General features: G+C 39.6%; 1 pseudogene across 1 annotated transcript; it reads right to left on the bottom strand.

The window, feature by feature from the left end:
* Positions 1 to 509: 509 nt before the first annotated feature.
* On the bottom strand, positions 510 to 4,279 carry LOC103443867 (glycerol kinase-like; annotated as a pseudogene). The gene is made up of 4 exons (XR_011571000.1): positions 3,728 to 4,279; positions 3,421 to 3,642; positions 1,827 to 2,793; positions 510 to 832 (listed from the first exon to the last, which is right to left on the bottom strand). The product of XR_011571000.1 is annotated as a glycerol kinase-like (transcript).
* Between the last annotated feature and the right edge of the window lie 1,721 nt (positions 4,280 to 6,000).

The raw sequence follows: 6,000 nt of genomic DNA, 5'->3' as shown, positions 1-6,000 counted from the left end.
GACCGAGGTAAAAAAATGTGCGGGAGAGAATTTCCAAGTTGAGTGTAAGACATCATTCTCACCCAGTCCAGCCCACATGTAAAAGCTGGTTGCAGCCCTTTCCAGCCCACATTCAAACGTTTTCTCCTGAACAAAATACCCCAAATCAAAGGGTATTTTGCCAAAATTCCAAATTTTGAGACTAATGACTGCTTTTTATTCTCTGGAAATTAAATGCAATTTCCAAAAGGAGACTTTGAAAATATTCTTCTTTGTTGCGTCTGAAATTTGTGTACATGTCACATTACTGTATCAACTAAGAAACACTAAAATGCGGTTCACCACTATGAAGCCAAACTATGGCATTATTGCCACCCTAGTAGAAAGCATCAGATGGCTTTGAGCAAATCAAATTCTGAACGCGCCGACTGGGAGGGACATGGAAGAACGTATCAACCGACGAACCATATTGGCAACAGCAGATTTTCAGGGGCAAGATATTCCTGCATTTGGTTCGGTGCAAACAAAGATTTGATACTCGAGTTGTGATTAAGCAAGAAGGGAAGACAGAAAACGTTTAAGGATAAAAAGGAAGTGAGAAGAGTACATCAAAGCGAAAGATCAGCCAAGTCAAAAGTTCTTGATATAGCCTTGAACATGAGTCCAGCTTCTTCTTCCTCAACTCTTCATCTAATTTTGGACGGAAAATGGTGGAAGTCTTAGTCCTCTCTTCGCTAGCGAAAATCTCCTTTTCGCTCCAAACACCAATGGCTAATCCAGCAGCATAGGCTGCTCCAAGAGCTGTTGTCTCGATGTCAGCTGGTCTGACCACTGGGCTCCCCAACAGGTCCGCCTACAGAACAACAAAATGAAGAAAAAATTCAATTATTAACAAAATGAATAAGCTTTTACAATAGACGCGGAAGAGCATATAGCCCCTCAGGTTCTTTTTTCTGATCTTTATTTCATAACAAATAAAAAAACACAAGATTAACCACAATTATTTAATAAACATGGTGTCCACTGGCCCTTGGTTCAAGTAGTTAAGGTGGGTGACGCAAAGATAAGGCAACTGTTTGGTAGCAGAAAAAGTATGAACAACAAATACAACAATTATAAAACTTAATCTGGTGGGTGAAACATATATTTCTCACGGAACTCCAGCCAAATGCAAAATTGTTGACAGAAAAGATAAGAAACCGTATGAACTTCTTTCTACAAACAAATGTAGTCAAAGACTCTTTACTAACTATGTAAAAGCAAAACTTGTCATCTTGGCATGTTTTCATATTATGTAGTAGTATATCTATAATTCTCTACGGAAAGCAGAGGATGGTTTGTTGGCAAAGGAATGAACGGAAAGCATTGATTACGTGCCTCGTATTAATACCATAATACAAAAATATGACAGACGTTTATAGACAGTTCCATTTCTTGTTAAGGCACACAACGCTAGAAGATGGAGCACATAAGCATAAACAAAATATCATTAGATTAAACTTCTCCATAATCTGACATGCTGGAGAAAATGTCAAATATATATTTTCAGCATCAGTTCTCAGCATCAGTTCTCGGATTACAAAACTAATGTCTCTTTTGACATGAAAACAGCATAGCTAAAGAAAACGCCAAGGAAAGCACAGTTGCTAAAATCATAGACAGATAAAAAAACAAATATTTCCACGGATGATTCAAAAACTAAAGAGGGAACAAAGAGAAGGCTGGTAAACCATGAGCAGAAACAACAAAAATGAAAAGGAAAGAATATGTGGCTAAATTGGTGGATTTGATTGAAATTGAGCTACACACTGCAAATTATAACAAAAAATATGAAAAAAGGCCCAAACCTGAATCTGCATTAGAAGGGTATTAACAGTAGCACCACCATCCACTCTGAGCAGGAACTCTCCCTTCTCGTTCTTAACCTCTCCCTCCTCCCCTGCATCTTTGTGCATTGAATCCAGCACATCTTTGACCTGGAAGCACAGACTCTCAAGCACTGCTCGACAAATGTGAGCCTTGTTTGTAAACCTTGTAATACCAATACAAACCCCACGAGCATCATCACGCCACCACGGAGCAAATAATCCATTAAAGGCAGGCACAAAATAAACCCCACCAGTGGACTCAACCTGTAAAGCCAAATCTTCAATCTCACTCGCGCTCTTAATGATCCCAAGACTGTCTCTAAGCCACTGAACTGCAGCTCCAGCAATAGCAATCGATCCCTCTAGGGCATAATTTGTCGAAGCTTTAGGGCCAAGTTTGAATGCCATAGTGCTTAGAAGCCCATGCGTTGACTGGATTATCTCTTCACCAGTGTTAAGAAGTATGAAAGCGCCCGTCCCATAAGTGCTTTTGGCCTCTCCTCTCCTGCAAGCTTGCCCTAACATTGCTGCATGTTGATCGCCGAGACATCCGGAGATTGGGATTCCAGTAATTGGCCATCCTGTGTTAATTTTTCCAATAATCTCAGAGTTACTGACAATTTTGGGAAGAATTTCAGCTGGAATTCTTAAGGTTTTCAATATGGTACTATCCCACTCAAGGGTCTTGAGATTCATAAGCATAGTCCGGGATGCGTTTGAGACATCAGTGACATGTATCCCTCCCTTGACACCACCAGTTAAATTCCAGATTAACCAAGTGTCTATAGTTCCAAAGAGAGCATCCCCTGATTGTACAGCTTTTTTCACATTATCCACATTTTCCAACAACCAGAGTAGCTTCAATGCACTGAAATAGGTGCTTATGGGCAAACCGCATGTTTCCGCAAAATGAGTTCTTCCCCCGGATAATTCTTTCTCCAATTTTCTATTAGAAAAATAACCGGAATACTTACAATCATAAGACAGCTCCAAATTCTGAAATGACGATATGAAAGGCAGGAGAATTGAAATTTTCTAAAACAACCAAACATGGGAAGCATCAAGCATAAAAAACATTCAGACCCAATTCATAATATAAATAAGAGAAGATTCGAACATTGGTCCCTGAACTTGTCACAAATTGGAGCAATATAGTTTTTATGGGTAACTCCGCTAGAACTTCCAACCTTATTGTGCCTTTAAATCCTTAATCGTGGATGGAACTTCTAAAGGTTTTTTAGTTTAGGGACAAAGCTCCAATTGGACCAAACTCCGGGATCCATACTCCAATTTCCTATATAAATAACCTCATCAAATGAGCAGGAATCCAAAATTGAAAATATTGGAAACCCAGCTAACATTCAAATCATCCAAGAAAATCAGTACAGATTATATCTTAATTATCAATGTTCATCCATTGGCCAAACAAAAACACTATCAATATTCATCAAAGTCCAAAAACAGCAAGCACCCAATTAAGGAACCCAATCGAGAAATCACAATCTGAGCATCTGCAGATCCTGATTTCAAATTTAAACAATTGCAGACAGGAAAAAACAGTGAAACAGAGTACCTGCAAATAGAACTGGTACGGACATCCATCCAAACAATAGCATTGTAGAGAGGGCATCCAGTGGACTTGCTCCAAACCAGAGTTGTCTCTCTCTGATTGGTCAACCCTATAGCCTTCAGCCCACTGTCCACATTGTGCCCATCAGCTGTGGCCTTGTCGAGCGCCTTCGCCATGCAAACTCTCACACTCTCCAATATCTCCATCGCATCATGCTCAACCCACCTGCGGAAAAAAAAACCATCCAATTCTAGAGCAAAAGTGAAAAAAAAATGGAGTCTTTGATCGATTGATTGATTCATTTGCTTACCCGGCTTCCGGGTAGAACTGAGTGAACTCGACCTGGTGGGAGCCAATTGCGCGGGCCGAACGGTCGTAGATTATGAATCTGGTGCTGGTGGTGCCTTGGTCAATCGACCCAATGAACACTTCAGCTGGTTTTTTTGACATTTTTGTTCCTGCAAACACCAAAGATCCAAACTTTTGTTCTGGGATTTTGAAGAGGGAGCGAAAGAACAGAAAGAGAGAGGATTTTGGGAGAAATGGTTTCTTGGGTTGTGGACGAAGTTTATCCAACCACCATTAATGGGGTCACATTCAGAAATTGCAGAGATTTTTATATTGGTTAAGATAAGATTGATGAATAAATTATGGAATTGCAGATATGGGAAACAATAATAATGACAAATTTTCTATTTTTTTCCTAAGAAATTTGATTTGTGGAGTGAAAAATTGGATTTTTGTTAGAATTTAGACTTTTAGTACAGAGCTCCTTTGTTGGCGGAGTGTGTGAGGTTTTGAGTTTGTGTGATGTATATTCTTCTCCGGGGTAGTTGGTTTGGTTGAACGACTTTGAGCGCCATTTATTGCCACATGGCGCCTCTTTTAATTTTGTGACGCACTTTTGGTTGTGATCTTCCGCGTGCTTTTGACTTGGTGCGCTCCCGTGCATTTTCACGGGGAATTTCTGACAGATGCATCTCGTGCTTCAAATTTTGAATGGGAACTCCAAAAGCAACTTGTATACCACAAGCAGACCATTATACAGTTGAGATTTAACTTAAAGTAATTAAAGTGCGAGTACGCAATGTGAGAGGGTTTGAACTTTTATTACAAAGTATAAGCGTCAAAACCTAGATAAGAGTGCAGCACAAAGTAAAGAATGTTCTCATCCCATAAGAGCAAGTCCACCGGGAAGAAGAGAGCCCGACACTCAGCCAAAAAACAAGGCTGACACTTAGCCAATCCTCTCCACCCCGTGTTCTTGCCTGGCACCCAGCCCAAGCTGGTCTCCAGACCAGCTCAAAATTGACAGAGCAATGGACTGGCCCGTATGACGCCAACATGACATCAGTCACCATTTTTTTTCCTTCATTTTTTCCGCGCCAGGTCAGGTCAAGGGGGAAGACCTAACTGTATTTCTTCTCCACCAAATGACTCCCCACGGGGGAAGACGACTCCAACCCCATCGTCGTCGACGGCAAGTTCTGCAGAGCTGGCACCAAGATTGAATCTTTTGGTTTTGCAAGAGTTGGGTCTGAGCTTGTTGATGATAGCAGAGGAGGAGGGGAAGAGTTAGAAGATGGGAGGGAAGTGCAGGGGTGTGCAGCGGTGAAGTTGAGAAATGATGTGCAGGAGTGCAAGTGTGCAGCAGTGAAGTTGAGAAATTGAGAAAGGAAGTGCAGGTTATGAAATTGAAAACATTTTAATTTTTTTTATTTCTACAAAGTCAGAAATTAAATATAAAATTATTAAAAAATTATTATTTTATAATAAATAATAATAATATTTTAATAAAATGGACTAGGCAATTTTTTGTTAGGGATGGAGATGTTTTGGTCTATTACTGTTCACTGGGGTCTATTACTGTTCACTTGAGTGGATAAATACGATGGGTGCTGGCACAAAGTCCTTAGGGGTGGACTTGCTCTAAGAGCAACTCCACCCATAAAGCCTTCCTCCCTGGCAATCCACTATTGAATCCACCATTTTGGACAGTAACTGCCTTTAATGAATAATAACTGTCATTAATGAACAGTAATTGCCATTTGCATCTTCACCCTTGGAGCCCTCCCCCCTGGCAATAGGCAATAAAATATTAGTTTTTTTTGTTTGTTTAAATAATACAAAATAAAATTATTTGTAATTTCGGATAAGATTTTTTAAATCGTTCTCGTTGCGCCACGTGTCATTTTATAAAAAAAACAATTATTTAGCGATGGATTTCGATAAGATTTTTATCCAATGTCATCGTGCCACGTGTCGTTATCTTTTGAGAATCTTTGACGATAGATTTCGATCAGATTTTAACTCGTTCAAAATTACATCACGTGTCATTATCCGAAAAGATAATTATTGGATATCGATTTCGATAAGATTTTTATCCAATAGGATCGTGCCACGTGTCATTATCTTTTTAGAATCTTTGAGGATAGATTTCGATCAAATTTTTAACGAATGACGGCATGCCATGTGGCCTTATCTACAATCCAATCCTTTTTGAATCGTCCATATAATCCACCATCCATCCTCACAAATCTCACACCAATTTTCTCAACATCTCTATCTCATGAATATGAGCCA

Source organism: Malus domestica, chromosome 09 (assembly GCF_042453785.1).
Source record: "Malus domestica chromosome 09, GDT2T_hap1".
Lineage (NCBI taxonomy): Eukaryota > Viridiplantae > Streptophyta > Magnoliopsida > Rosales > Rosaceae > Malus > Malus domestica.
This window is presented reverse-complemented; position numbering and strand designations above follow the sequence as displayed.